Below are 16,428 nucleotides of genomic sequence, written 5' to 3' on the forward strand. Positions count from 1 at the left end.
TCCCTCTGATCTTCGCAGAGCCAATTTCTCCCAGTGCCCATTGAGTGTCCGAGTGCCTCCTCCCCACCACGTCGGAAACACAAATGTGAGACACGTGCTCTGCTTCATTAAAAATTATGCTAATGGGAGCCATCATTTAAATTGCTAATAGGGTCTGCTGTTTCTAGTAAGACATGACAAACTGTCTGGAAGGAATTTTTGCATTTTTAAAGATCCCCTTTATTCCCAAAGGGAAGCGAGTTGTTTCAGAGGGGAAAATATATATATGTATTTATATACACACACGAGCACGCACACAAACACACACATACACAAAGACAAACACTTTTTTTTCCCCTCAACAAAATGCAAGTGCTACAAATCAGCTTTTCTTTTGTGGATGCACAAGGTTGGATCCTTTTTAGCCACAGTGGCTTTGGGAAAGGGGTGCTTTGGTGCTGCTGGAGCAGGAGCTGCTGGAAGGGTGTCCCTTCCCCACCCCACCACCTCCCCACACACACCAGCTCCTGCTGCAGATTAGCAGCTGCTCTTTGCAAGGAATGCTGATTAGCAGCAGGCAGGGGAGGGAAAAGCCACAGGGATGGATAAAAGATGAAGCCAGAAGAGCAACTAGGACTTCTGCTCCCTCCCGGGACCGGCTCGCCTTGGAATAAGTTATTTTTGTGACAGATTGGAGCAAACCCTACAGCAAAGGGGCTGGGGGTCTTTGGTGTGTCTTCAGTGGGCAAGGTGTTTATCCATCCCATGCTTGGGCAGAGTTCTGAGGCTCCTGCATCCCACCAAGAGATATTTGCTCCACTCAGCAGCAATTAGAAGGAAAACTTGACCCCTGGAAGCACACAGAGAGCTCATCCCTGCCTCTGGACTGTGCTGGCGGGAGGGGGACAGATGGCAGCACGGCCACTGGGGACACCCCCAGAACACCATCAATCTGCCAGAGGGAAAGGGCTTCCAACAGGGAGCAAAGGAGGACAGGGAAGCATTGGGAGGTGAAGCCAGGAGATAATGTCAGCTGAGGACCGCTGGCAGGCGCAGGCGGCTGCTGGGGGACAGCAGCTGAGCTTCTCCAAGGGATCTGGGCATCTTCCACAAACTTCTCAGCAGCCTTCCAACTGGGAGCATCTCCACGGGGTGTTGCAGTGCTGACATCAGTGATCTGACAGAATGTGCTGTTTGCATCCTCATAATAATAGTTTTTTTGGTCAAAACCTGGATCGGCTCTTCCCGCTCACCTGGAAGGACTTCCCACCAGCAGCAGCAGCTCATGAACAATCACAGCTTAAATGCTGCTCTTGGTTGTCAATTCATCATTTCAGTGGTTATTAATAAATTCAAGCTGTGATACGGATGTCTGTGAATTAATTTTTATTTTAGGTGACTTTCTCTTAAAGGCATTCGTGTTGAACATATCTGGTTCTGTGGGGGTTCCTTTCAATCCTTCAGTTTTTTTCTGTTTGGACTTACATCTCCATAATAAAAGCAGAAATGGCCTAAATAAGTGGGTTTTCCTTGTGCTTTGTGCTGCCCATGCGTGTTTGGAAAATGACCTTAGTCCAGATAGCTCCACTTTGTGGCTGCTCGGGGTTTCCATGGGTTTTTCAGCAGAAATTGGTGCACAGAGATCTGAATTCAGCACTGCCCCGAGCTGATGGGAATTGGGCAGGGAGCCCAGCTATGGAAGAGCCAGCACAGCCAGAGGAGGTGACTGTCCCCCTTCTGCCCAGACTGCCACATCCCCTGAAGGTGATCCTATCTCAGGAGTACAGGCAAAGTCCAGATCATGCACATGGACAGACACAAAATCGCTTTGTTTCTGCTCCACACTCAATTCTTACATTTCTCCATCCCCTCTTTCTTCTCTCTCCCTCTCCCAGTCCTGGCACTGGGAGAGGGAGATATGTATATATATTTATTTATTTATTTCTATAAATATAAATAGTATTTATTTCTATAAATAATATTTATTTATACTATTTCTATAAATATAAATAATATTTATTATTAACAACATGACAACCACAAGGCCCAGTTTGTCTGTTATTTTAGCTCTCCTAAACCACCGCTTGGCCTTTCCATCTTGGCGTTTTCACCATTTCTTTTGCCATCCCCTTTTACCATCATAACTCAGCACTCCAAGGTCCACAGACAAGAGTGCCAATAACCAATATTTTCATGTGTCGTGGAAAAAAAACCAAAAAAACCCAGCAAAACAACAAACCCAAACCCAAGGAAGGCCAGTAGACCTGTGTAGAACTCAGCAGTGAAGGACACACTGGCTAATTCTGCCTCTGATGGAATATGATTTTTTCTGGATTACAATGGGCAGAAGAACTGCCCAACAACCAGGCAGCCACTAAATTAAATTCCAAGATTCCAATTGCAACTTCCTCACAGCACAGCTTTAGGAAATGCAGATGAAGCCTGTGATTAAATACCCAACAGGAAGATGGATCCTCCAATAACACACTGGGACTCCAGGATATTTGTCCTGGTAAAATAAACAATGCCAGGTTCTGCCCTTAATCTGGGTTTGGGGAATATTCCATAAAATCATCAAATCACAGGAAGGTTTGGGGTGGAAGGGACATTTAAGGTCATCTAATCCAACCCCCCCTGACATGGGCTGGGACATCTTCAGAGCCTCTTACCTCAGCATTGCTTATCCCAGGCCAAAACCATTCCAGGGTCATGCTGATGATGATTTCTGGGCTCCAAAACACTTTAAATTCCATTTTTCTGAGAGACTCTCCTGTAAGACGAAAACTGGTCCTCAATGATGTGAAGTTTGGCTCTTGCATCCAATTTCTAACTAACTGCCCAAGGCAGAAAACAATGGAAACAGAGACTGGATGAGGCAATCCTGGAATATCAACCAGCTTTCTTGGGTCCCTCTTCCCTTCAGGGTGTTATCCCATGGCACTGAACCAAGCAGACCCCTGAAGAGGCTGAAATTTGCTCTCCTGCAGCCCAGGGTGTTGTCCTTGCTCTGCCCACTCCTCGCTGCCCCGAGGGTCTCCAGCTCCATCATTCCATGGTCCCTGCAGCCCAGGCTGCCCTTGAGCTTCCCATTCCCTCCAGCCCCTCCTTTTTGGTGGGAACAGGTCCAGCATGGCACCTCTCCTCTGTCCCTTGGAGGAGGAAGTTGTCACATTCCGGGAGTGGGATGGATCCAGGTTCCACTCATGCAAGTGAAACATTAATGTTGGTGCAGATAATGTGATACACACTTGAGTAAACAGGTGAAAGTACTTTACCTGCCATGTTTCAAGGGAATTTAGTGAAGAAATGTGGGGTTTTTTTGATATGAAGAGGCTGTTCAGGAAGATCTTGTAGCCCGTTTTTCTCGTGAGTGAAGAGTGAAGTGTCAGAACCACCTTCCAGGCTCACAACAGGAGCATCAGGAAGATGGGAAATAGTGTTCAGCCCTATAAAAAAGGTCAGTAAAATCCTCTGCTGCAGGCAGAAGTGGAATAAAGCAACACAATTGTTCCAGGTGGGGATGGTACTCTGAGTTTTATAATATTGGGATAGAAAGGATTACCTCAACTGCAGATTTATTTCAGATGTTAGATTGTATCAGCACACGTTTATACCAAGAATAGGTCCCAAAGGAGTGGGTCTATACAAAAAAAACCAAAAAAACCCCCGACAACCAAATCCATTGCAGACCTTTAATTAGGTTTCTAAGGTTGTTAAGAGATGTGAACCTTGCCCACTTCTGCTCTGGTTTGCTGTATTAATACTTGGGATGTATCTGGAGCTTAAGGCAGGACAAGAGGGAATGGCTTCCCACTGCCAGAGGACAGGATTGGATGGGATATTGGGAAGGAATTCTTCCCTGTGAGGGTGGTGAGGCCCTGGCACAGGTTGCCCAGAGAAGCTGCAGCTGCCCCTGGATCCCTGGAAGTGTCCAAGGCGAGGTTGGACAGGGCTTGGAGCAACCTGGGATAGTGGAAGGTGTCCCTGCCCATGGCAAGGGGTGGGATGAGTTTTAAGGTCCCTTGCAACCCAACCCTTTCCATGATTCTGTTTTTAAAACCTTACAGCAAGCCTGCCAAGTGCATTGGAAAATCATAGAAGAGTTTGGGTTGAAAGTTACCTCTAAAGGTCCCCAGTTCCATTGCCATGGGCAGGGACACTTTGCACCAGACCAAATTGCTCCAAGCCCTGTCCAAGCTAACCTTGAATGTTTCCAGGGATGGAACATCTATCACCTCTCTGGACAACCTGTGCCAGGGCCTCACCACCTTCACAGCCAACAATTCCTTCCCAATATCCAATCTATATCTGCCCTCTGGCAGGGGGAAGCCATTCCCTGTGTCCTGTCCCTCCATCCCTTGTCCCAAGTCCCTCTCCAGCTCTCCTGGAGCCCCTTTAGGCACTGGTAGGAACTCTGAGCTCTCCCTGGATCCTTCTCTTCCCCAGCTCTCCCAGCCTGGCTCCAGAGCAGAGGAGCTCCACCCTTTGAGCATCTCCATGGCATCCTCTGGACTCTCTCCAGCAACTCCACATCCTTCCTGTGCTGTTGTTCCCCAGATCTGGAGGCAGCTCTGCAGGTGGAATCTCACCTGAGTGAGACAGAATCTACTCCTCCCCACCCAGTCTATTTACAGCATCGTGAGAAAAAAATATATCAACAGATTCATTTTTTCAGAAAACAAAAGGGAAGCACCAAAATGAATCTTGGGCCATGATCCCATGACTATTTTTGATACTTGAATTTGCTGTCACAGCAGTTGGGGCATTTTGGGATGAGAAAACTTTAGGTAGCTGAGACAACACTCCCTCCACAGCTACCAGCCTGCAAAAGGGCAGAGAAATGACCTTAAATAATCTATTTTTGGTTCACACATCTGCCCAAGCTCCCAGCAGCCCCAGGAGCTCTGGACCACATTGGTGCCAGCATGGGGCATGAGCTGGTGTCTAAGTGAGGGTGGGACATCTCCAGGCACATCCCAAATTCCTGGGGATGGGGAGAGTGAATCCAGGCTGCTCTGGAGAGGTTGACTAGCCCTGTGTGTGTGGCACGTGGCACTGCTGGTCCTTAGCACTGAGTGCATCCTCCCAGCTCCATTTGTGTTGTATCTCCTGCTAATCCTTCCTCCTGATACCTCCCCTAATCTCTCCAAGCCTTTCCCCCCTTGGCTGGCGCCCTTTAATCATATTACAGAGATTTCTGTTCTAAAACTTTGGCCCTCCAGGCCCTGCCCAGAGTTTCACCTGGTTTGCTGAGGAAGTTGCCAATCCCTCAGCAGCTCTGGTTCTTTCAGGGATGACACATTGGAATGCTATTCCTGAAATAAAGCCTAAATCCCCCTGTTTAGGGTTCTTCTTCAGCCCTTGCTCAGCACAGTCACTCACAGGATTTTTCCTGAGAGACCTCTGCTCCACCAGGGAGATCATAGGAGGATTGCCTCCTGCATTTTAAAGTCATTTTAAGGTGATCATTTTAGTGATATTGAGGTGGGAAAGAATTCGAGATAAACAGCAATCAGGATCACTGGTCTCAAAACTCTCTCCTGGTCTATTAGTACATTTAGGGTTAGACCTAATTTTTTGCATTATCCTAATTCCCATTGCATCAGCTTTCCCTCAAAGCTGGAGTCCTGGCCAGCTCAGTCACATCAGTGGTCATCCATGGAGGGGAAAATGGGGTGAGTTCTGCTTTGAAAAGCAACCTCCAAATCTCACCTTTTCCTGCATTTTGTGGGATGACTGATGAGACAGAAAGCCAGGAGACTTGGGCCCACATCTGGTTTAGCCCCAAATTTGGGCAGCTCACAGACTGGGCTCACCCTCACATTCACTGTGTGAGCAGTTGGGGATATTTTATTTACATTTCAAATACCTTATAGGCACCTGTGTGGGCACAAATCTCACAGGTGAGGCTGGTTTGGAGACATGAAGTTTAGCTCCTCATTACCAGCCACTTCTCTTTCACACACTTGATGATGAACAATTCTCAGGTCCCCAGAAAACGAATTAAAAAATATATAAATCTGTACTTGGAGACAAGAGGATTCAGTTGTTGTATCCCATGAAAATTCTGTCCCAAAAAGCCACTGATTCCTACCAGTTCTATGTGCAACAGAAGTGAAACATCACCTGTTTGAATTTCCCTGAGTGTTTTTCAGCCAACAACAGATTTCCAGAAATAAACCCCAAAATACTCACCAAATTTGCCTCCTGCTTTGCCTGATTTTCTGCTGACATTGCTTACTTTTTCAGATTAGTGATACTGAGAATAGTCAAACTTTAATCACATAATCCAAACAAGACAGGTTCCAGCCCCTCTTGCTATAGATTTACCTTTTGATCTCTCACTGGAACCTAAATTTTAACAAGTTTGTGCACTTTAAAAACTTTATTTGATGCTTATTTGGGCTCCAAGCGGTGTTTCCTCATTACCTGAACCCTTCTTCATGAAAAGAAGGTTGGTTGGGACCATGACCAGTGGTTGGGAAATGCTTCCAGAATTCCTTCCTAAAGCACCAGCAGAAGCATTTTCCAAGACAGCATAAACCAGAGCGAATTTGGGTGAACATTCCTGATGCAATTATAGCCAAAAGAGGCCATGCTATTCCTGGGCATCCCAATCCATTACCCAACACCAGCCCTCTCCCATTCCTGAAAAACGAAACAAGGATGAAAACCTTCTCCTTCAAGCATGACCATCACCTGCACAGCTTCTCCAGGCGCCTCCAGGAGCCAGGAACTTTCCATGGGATGTGAGCTGTCCCTCAGTGCAGAGCCAGGCAGCTTAAAAATAGGCTGCATGTATTAAGTGGTCAAATCAGGTTATAAATATTAAACTGGCTCTGCTGCCTGCTGGCACATTGAGCTCAGCTGAGCCAGCCCAGCGTGGCAGGGGGAGCTTCATTTGCAGGCCTGTGCTCCACGGGGCCACAGCTCAGCTGTGGGATGGCAGAGTCCCAGCAGAACTCCGAGGTAATCACAGCCCTCCCGGAGCTGATTCCTGAATTTCTGCTCCTGTTCAGGGCATTCATCAGGCTTCAGAAGAAAGGAGAGAGCAGGAGAGCTCCGTTCTCTAATGAGCTTCTTCCCTCTCTAATTTCTGCTCTGCTTTATTCTCCTGTCCCGCCAGAACCCAGGAAAGCCAAATCTAAGAGCATTTGAACTGCAAAAAGGTGATGATGTCATTAAATGTGGCTCCATTAGCAGGACAGAAGGTGAGGACCTGGAGAGAAAAAATTCAAGTGCATCTCCCTATATAGAGCAACTTGGGATGGTAGAAGTTGTCTCTGCCCATGGCAGAAATTTGAATGAGATGATATTTAAGGTCCCTTCCAACCCAAACCATTCTGATTTGATATTTTGACCCAGCACTGGCAATAGAACAAAGTCCTTCATGTCAACAGCACATCACATATTTTACAGGATTTAAATGCACCTTGAAAATGCTGTGAGTGGCCATGCCAGGATCCTGATTGTGGATCACAGACCAGAGCCAAAGCAGCCAGAATTCTGCGAGATCAAACCTAAGGAACATTGTGCTTCTGCTCAGAAAACATGAAAATGTGATTGAGTTAATTCTAACTCAGCTTGTGTCACAAGCAGCTCTTTGCCTGGATACAGGAAGAAGAATAAGTTAAGAGCTTCAGGAACTAGCAGTGGTGATTGAATTCTGACAGCCAAACTCAGCATATGGTCACAGAGCATGGAAGAGGAAGAAGGAGGAGATATTTTGATTTCACAGAATCACAGAAGGGTTTGGGTGTGAAGGGGCCTGAAAACTCATCTCATCCACCCCCTGCATGGGCAGCAACACCTTCCACTAACCCAGGCTGCTCCAAGCCCTGTCCAACCTGGCCTTGGACACTTCCAGGGATGGCACAGCCACAGCTTCTCTGGGCAACCTGTGCCAGGGCCTCACCACCCTCATCATAAAAAAAAAAGGTTTCCTTCACTCTAGTCTGAATCTCCCATCTTTTAGTTAAAGTTTACATTATTATCCCCATTTGAGCCAACACTTTTTTTCCCAGCGCTCCATCTTCTTCCCACTGGCAGAAGTACCCCAAGACAAAGGACATGGCTGTGGGAAGAAAAAGCCATGGCTGCCCCTGGATCCCTGGAAGTGTCCAAGGCCAGGCTGGAGGGGGCTTGGAGCAACCTGGGATAGTGGAAGTTGTCCCATGGCAGGGAGTGGAACAAGATAATCATGACATTCCTTCCAACCCAAACCATTCCATCAGTCTGTGTCTCTAAAAGCAGCCCCAGCAAATTCATCTTCCATATGTGCCCAAATCCTTCAGGGAAAGCAAAGCACAAGGATAAAGTTAATCACATGCTGCCCTGGAGGAGGAGTTAATTCATGTTTCCTAAAGCACTTTCTGGAATATTGGGATGACACTGGAAAATGAGTCCAAAAATCTACATTTTGAAGACCATGAGGGATTTGCAGCTTATGCTGAGCCTTGGTGCCAATAGGAGGGTGATCCCCCTGTACAGCAAACCAGCCCAGCTGGCACCATTGCTGGGAGAAAACGTGGGATGCTGTGGAATAAAACCTGGCTGGAGACTTGCAAAATATTTCTGCATTAAGAGGAGGGCTGCTTGAAAGTAGAATTAAGTGCTGGTATTCAAAGTTTAGCTGCAAATCGGTTCCACAAACAGATCTGCTCTGTTGAGCTGTCTGTGATCCTGAAATCACGATCAACAAAATACTGGTGGAGGAAAAAATTGTTGGGAAGAATTGATGCATTCACACCAAGGCTGAGAATTCCCAAGCTCCCTCTTGCACCACAAGAATTGATTAGCACAGAAAAGATCATTCCCAATCCTGTAAATTTCAGATTAGACTGTTCAAACCAGCTAAATTATGTCTGTATAACCCTCTTTAAGCACTCTGGAGAAAGTCATAGCTCTGGGATGGATCCTGACATTCATTTCCAGGTGCTTTAAGGAATCCATGTGTTACAACTCCTCCTGATTAGCCCTGGCTGTGCAAGATTTTTCTGATCAATTGGAGATGGCTGTGTACAGATTTTCAGATTTATTCCTCCATGGGCGGCAAGCCCCACACGAAGCAAATCACTCTGCCAAAAGGTGAGTCTTGAGTAGTGTCCTAAACTCTGTCTTGTGAAGGTTTTGTGCTCCATCCCCCCTGGTTTGGCAGCAGTTTTTGTGTGCTGGGCTCAGCACTTTGGCCCTGGCACAGTGATGGAAGGAAGGGAAGGACCATTTCTGCCTCATATAGTGGTGTCTTGCCCCAAAAATTTGTCCCTGGGGTGATCAGGCTAAGGGGGTGAGGAGGGCAGCAGAGCACACAGGGCAATTTGGGAGTCTCCAAGCCATATCAAAATATGGTTTCATCAAAAAGGGGAAAATGCTCTCCTGCAATCTGGTTTTTCTCCTCTGGTTGACTGAGCCAAGATGACATTGAAGTAGAAAGTGGAATAAATACACGCAAGAAGTCTTTTCACCAAGTTATTTAATTCACCAGAAGGGACACTTAACCATACAGCAGCACCTTATTTACATTGAACTGCTCTTTATGCATCCTGTAAACATCAGAAGCAATTTCTAATAAATTACAATCCAGGGAGCAGCAAATCAACAATATCACTGAGTTGTTTAAACGAATTCATTACAAAATATATTGCCTTTTTCCCTGTGACTTCATTCAGATTGCACTTGAAAGCATTATTCTCCTGAATTTTCTGTTCAGGATACACATCTGCAAAAATATCTCCAAGCAAGAAGAGATTGTATTTGAAACTTCATTGCCCTTGACCTCAGGTCCTTTTGAGTCTGTTATGTTCCAGCCTCTCTGGCTACACCATCACTGGTGACATCTAACAACAAACAGCCCCAATAGCAGGTCCCAGCTAATTCAAATTGAGATCACAGATTCAGCCGTGGAACAGCCTGAAAAAGAAATCCCTAAAATTTCTATAACCTCTGGGCTTCTCTTTACCAGAAAGGATGTTCTACATGAAGTAATAGGAAAATGTAATATTGTTTGCCAGTTTAATTGGATGTGCTCCTGCCCTGTTATGAAAGAGATTGGCTCTTGCTGACTGTGTATAAAACACAGGATGAGAGCAGATCCTGGTCGTTCAATGTGACAAAAAAACAGCAGTGATTTGAGGTGATGTGACAGCAATGGGGACATTTTCTTGGCCTCCATTCCAAATGCAGGAGGGGGCTTTGGAGAGGTTCTTCGGGGTGGACATCACTTGGTGGAGGACAACCCCATCGTGCCAAAATCTCCCTGTTTAAAATGAGGTCCAAGGCAGCCCCAATAGCACAATTCCTATTTTTTTTAAGATTCCAGAGCTGGAATTTGCAGTTTGGTTGGTGAAATGGAAAACGCACTTCTGGGATTTGGGCTGTAATGGGAAAAGTCTTAACAATTAAAAGCAGATTCTAATGGGGCCTGAAATACCACCTATAAACACCTGATTCAGCTGAAGAAAAGTACCACAAGTGCCAGTGCTGAGAGCAGGAATGGGGACAGAACTCCACTGGCATCTTCTGCACATGGAAATGGGAGAGCTTGTGGAAATGGGAGAGATTGGGCAATCTGGGTATGTGCATTTTTGGGTCCCCTGCATCCTAATGCCCCCGGCAATGCCAAAATCCACTGTGGAAGCAACCTGGATCTCAGGGATACGATGGAAAGCAGGACAAGAGGCCCTGAGGGACTGTTCTGCTCATCCTTCACAGACCTGGCGACTGTTTTATTATGAAACCAAGAGCTGGAAGAGCCAAAAAGAGAACCTGGGCAGCGATGACAAAGCAGCAGCGGGTTCATCTGCGGCAGAAAAGCCTTGTCCCAGCATTCCCACAAAGCTCTCCGGGTGGAGTGGTTCAAGTAGCTGCTGTCTGCCTCGCTTTCTCTGCCTTCGCTTACAGAAAGCCACGAGAAATATTTCATCCTCTTTGTTGAGACAGTTTCCTTGCACTTAGGGAGGCGGAACAAGTGCATTTATGCTCTCACTCCAGGACTTGCTGATGGCTGTGAGAGGTAGCTGGGGACCAGGACTGGGCTTGTTACAGCTTCAGAAATTCAGTGCTGGAGTGCCTTTGCTCTGGGTGAGAACAGGGAGAGCTCTCTGTGCTGCCTGACCTCAGTTCCCCTCCATAGCCACCACGGCAATAGGAGAAGGTTTCCTGCCACAGGGAGTTGGTCTCCAGTGGCTTTCCAGGATCACAGAATCACAGACTGTCCTGAGTTGGGAGAGACCCACCAGGACCATGGAGTTGAACCCCTGGTCCTGCCCAGACACCCCAGCAATCCCACCCTGTGCATCCCTGAGATGTCCAAACACTCCTGGAGCTCTGGCAGGCTTGGGAATATGACCATTCCCTGGGGAGTTGTTCAGTGCCTAACCACCCTCTGGGGGAAGAACCTTTTCCTGATATCCAGCCTAAACCTCCCTTAGCACAGCTCCAGCCATTCCCTGGGTCCTGTCCTTGGTCACAGAGAGCAGAGATTGGAGCTTTCCCTCAGGAGGAGCTGCAGCCCCTGGTGAAGTCTGACCTCAGCTCCCTCTTCTCCAGGCTGAACAAACCAAATGACCTCAGCTGATCCTCATAAGGCTTCCCCTCAAGGTCCTTCACCATCTCTGTAACCTCTTTTGGATGCTGTCTGACAGCTTTAGATCATTCTTATTTTGCAGTGCCCAAAATATTCCCAGTATTCAAGGTGAGGCCACCCCAAAGCAGAGCAGAGCAGGACAATCCCCTTCCTCTCCCTGCTGGTGATGCTGTGCCCAGTGCCCCCAGGACAGGGATGTCCCTCCTGGCTGCCAGGGCACTGCTGACTCAGATCCAGCTTGCCATGGGTCATGGAATGGTTTGGGTGGGAAGGGACCTTAAAGCTCATCCAGTTCCCACCCCCTGCCACGGGCAGGGACACCTTCCACTATCCCAGGTTTCTCCAAGGTCCATCCAGCCTGGCCTTGGGCACTTCCAGGGACTGATAAATTACAGAAATAGATAAACCAGATCCTGATCCTCTTTCCTTGACTAGGAGGCTTTGTCTTTAGTTGGGGGAGCTGAGACCATGGGGTGCACGTGTAGTCTCAGCCTTCCCTTGGTGTCCCCAAATTGATGCTGCTTCAGAGACCTTGGAGCAGATTTTGGCATTGGGCAACAACATTCCTGAAGTTTGAGGAGGTGAATCCCACCTCACCATGAGCAGGTGGACCTGGGTGATGTGTAAGGCTTGTTTTTTCATTCTCTCAAAGAACTGAAGCGCATTTTACTATTTTTTTAATAAATTAGGCCATGAAGAAGGGTCTAGACAGGTTTTTCTGTGCTGTCAGCAGCAAGCCTTGCCCATCCTCCATGGAGTTCATGTCAAACCAAATCCAGTAGAATCTTTCTTGGTTCCTTCATCCATAAAATGCCTTCCTTAGGGAGAAAATTGCTGCAGTTTGGTGCATCTCTGCAGCCAGCCATCCCAAGAAGGAAGATATTTCCTTGGATATAATTATTTCCTTGGCCATGGTAGACTGGTGCTCTACTTATCTCTCTGTAAGTGTTGGCGTTTCTCCTGAATTTTGGAAAAGGTGCCTTTTTTTTTCCTGCCAATCCCAACAAATGGAGGTCACAGCTGAAGGGCACAGCAAGGGAGACTCCATAAATGGGCAGTGGTTTATTCCATTTTGGGAAAGGACATTTCCCCCACAGGGCTGGAATTTGCAGTTTGGTCGGTGAGATGGAAAATGCACTTCTGGGATTTGGGCTGTAATGGGAAAAGTCTTAACAATTAAAAGCAGATTCTAATTGGGCCTGAAATACCACCTATAAACACCTGATTCAGCTGAAGAAAAGTACCACAAGTGCCAGTGCTGAGAGCAGGAATGGGGACAGAACTCCACTGGCATCTTCTGCACATGGAAATGGGAGAGCTTGTCGAAATGGAAGAGATTGGGCAACCTGAGTGTGTCCATTTTTGGAGACCAAACCCATGAACCTTTGTCTTGGCACAGGGTGGGTTTATTTGGGCTGGTCCTGTGCAGAGCCAGGAGTTGGATCAATGATCCCTGTGGGTCTCTTCCTACTCAGGATATTCCACAATGCTGCGATTCTAAAATAATTACTATGAATTCCTGTGTTTCATTAATGAACTGGATATGATGAACTCAGGAAAAGACCAGATGAGGCTCACACCACAGCGGAGGGCTCAGACCGTGAAGACGAAGCTCAATTCTTGGCGGACTCCCTGGGCCACCCTCATCCAGGTGCTTCTCCTCACACCTTAATTCCGCATATGCAAAATAGAGCTAATTCCCTGTAATTTACTCAGTGTGCGAGCCTTAATTAACATTTTTAGGAGAAACCCCGGGCAGACCTGGGCCGGGGAAGTGGTTGTTGCCGTATCAGAGCAGGCATCATTCCAGGCCTGGGCCAGCAGCGGGAGCTGGCTGTGATCCAACCTCCCTCTGCTCCGCGCGCTCCGCGTTTGTTAACATCCCAATCAATACCGCCACGACACAAAATCCACCTTCAACTTTTCAGCTGCAGCGTGGGCCGTGGGGTTTTTTTTTGTTTTCCATCCCAGCTCACACCCTAAATCCTATTTTTCCAGCTCCTTTGAGCCCCGCTGGGAGATATTAAGGTGTCATTATCGTTCCCCGTTGCTGCGGGGGAACGGGGGGAATGCTAACGAGGGAGATGCGTCCTCTCCTCTCCATCAGTTCATCTCACGCCACCTCTCCCACCGCTGTGAGCTTTTAAAAATAACAAATTGCGGGTTATCCTTCCTTTCTTCGGGAGGGTGACCTTTAGGGTTCGCAACATCGCCGAGGGATAGAGAAATTTATTTCCCAGGGGGAAAAAGAAGAGGAAAGCTGCGATTCTCGCAAGCATTAGGAACTGGACCTTAAGCAGGGGGAAAAGGAGTATTTTGAGGAGCTTGATAAATTTAAGAGCTGCTGGAATGCGGATTTGTCGGGAGCAGGTCGGTTCCAGCTGGCGGGGGAACCAGCAGGATGAGGGATGGGGTCTAAGCAAACAGGACCCTATTAATAATCAATAACTGCTCGCAGGGCAGAGATGATTCAGGCCAGGTTGGTGTCTAATTGCCATTATTGTTATTCTGGTTTAAACCCCGTTCCTCTCCGCTGCTGCCACCAGTGATCTGAGGCGCTGTATTTTTAATTTGTTCCCAGGCACGGCACAATCCATCACATGTCTGGATCCAAATGCCAGCGCCGGAGCAGCAGCGAAACATTTTTGTTATTTAAGTTACTGTATGCTAAGTTTATGTTGATTGCTCTGAGTATCATCTCCCAAAGTTAACTAGCGTTAAAGTGTTGATAATGTCCCACTTTCGCAATCAGATTTGCATAGTGCACAACGGAGTTTAGCAGGGGAAAAAATTAGCTTAAGTGCTGTTTTTCATCAGCCCTGTCAGTCTCACACTGTTTGCCTCATCTGGGTGCACGGGGCGTTTGGTGACAAATGGTTATGACATTTTCCATCTCGGCATTACGTCATTACAGAATCGCCGCCGTCCTCTGGCTCGTGGCTGCGTCCTGGCCTGGCAGAGAGGGAGAAGGGATAGGGTGAAAACAGGGACAGAAAGGCAAGAGTCGGGATTTTTAGATGTTTTGTTATTTATGATTTTTATTCTCTCTGGGAAAAAAAAAAAATTCAACCTCTCTCCCTTCCCCCCCTCCGGCTCGAGGCAGCATCCAGAAATATTCCCGTGGGCAAAAGGAAAAGCATCCTGTTCTCGTTGAAGCCAGTGGGAAATCGCTGGATGTGCAGGACCCGGATACAAACAGGGGTGACCTCTCTTTGTTCAAGGTGTAGATCCAGCACCACTCTTCCCAGAGGCCTTCCCTCCCTCCTGGCATCGGTGAAACCTGGATAACATCCCCCTACCTTCCCATTCAGCCCTGGATAAATGATGGAAAAATCAGGCTGGAGATCTTTCCTGCAACGCTATTTTATAAAACATAATTCAAACATTTCCACAGTGATAACAGCTCCAAAGTAAAATCCCCAGAACTCGGGAAAATGTGATATCCATAGCAATTTTGGTTTGGTTTTGTGTTCAACTCACCCCCACCCCCATTCCTTACTTTTCATCTTCATTTTGTACATGAATTTAGGAACAATTTATTCCTACCCTGGATCAGGCAGAAGTTTTCACCTGCATTTTACAGGGTGTTACGTTGGCAATTCCTCCTTTTGGGGCTCTGGTTTCTATTTCACCCCCTTGCTTTAGGGGTAAATACAGTGCTGTTAAAGCCCAGCATTACCCTGGGATGTGTTTTTAGCCTGAGCCCCCCCTCCATACATTAAGTAATTCATCCTTATTGCCATTAGGAATTCAGATGTTATTTTACGGAGGGGGAAGGGAGGATGGATGTGCAGAGCACAGCTTGTATTTTACAGATATTTCTTTTTGCTGCGCGAGTTGCTGATTTACTCTTGGAAACCTGCTGGAGAAAGGTTTGAAGGAAGCTTTATGGGGGAAAAAGAGGGATTTTTGATGTAATTCAGGCTTCTCCCTGCTCCCGTGCAGCTCTCGCTGGCTGGGTGTGCAGAGCCGTATAGGGAACGGCCGCCTTTGCATTAATAATAGTCCAATAAAACCAGACAATATTCCTGCTTAAATGCACTGAGTTATGTAGATCCTAATTCTAGCACATCAGCAAGGAAAAGAAAAGCAGATATTTCGTCCTCGCCACAACAAATTCCGGGATACAAATGCGAGCCGACATATGGTAAAAATTGCCTGCAGCCCTGCTGATTTACAGAACTGTTTTCACTCACAGATAATTCATTAAAAATCATTTCATACTGCCTGTATATACATAAAAAATATTTACTTGTGTAAATATCAGTCAGGAAGGTATTGCTTTTTTTTTTTTTTTCCTTTTTTATCCTTTCCCTTTTTTTTTTTTTTTTTTTTTGACAGCTGATGGGGACGGAGGGAGGCAAAAAAAAATCCGGAGATGTATGATGGACATAGGGGAAAGCAAAGGTATTCCTGGCGTCCATCCGTTCATCCTGGATATAGGTCAGGCCTGGGGGTGGGCTGGGACAGCCTTAAATCCTCTACCTGAGCCATCTGCTGTTCCATGCCAGTGGAATCTGCGTTGGGGAAACACACACTAGGCAGACGTGGATCTTGTGGGATACAAAAGGGACTGGGAAAGGGCTTTCACCTGATTCAGGGCTCTCTGCTGACCTGTGGAACAATAGGGGAAGGAAAACGACGGGAGATGCCTCAGGAAAACGGGAGCAATGGGATTTCAAGGCCACTGCCGCCGTGGCAGAGCAGCTTGGAAAATAAAGAGCAAATCCCAGCAAGGCGAGGGGAGTTTTGGGGTTTAATCCGTTTTGCGAATTGCCATAAAATGATGGAAGCACAAAACACGAGGGGGACAAATAGCATAATGGGGTTTGCTGTTCCCAAAGATGGACATTCCAGGTATAACC

The sequence above is a fragment of the Lichenostomus cassidix genome, chromosome 3 (assembly GCF_008360975.1).
Source record: "Lichenostomus cassidix isolate B80296 chromosome 3, HeHo_3.0, whole genome shotgun sequence".
In the NCBI taxonomy this organism is placed as follows: domain Eukaryota; kingdom Metazoa; phylum Chordata; class Aves; order Passeriformes; family Meliphagidae; genus Lichenostomus; species Lichenostomus cassidix.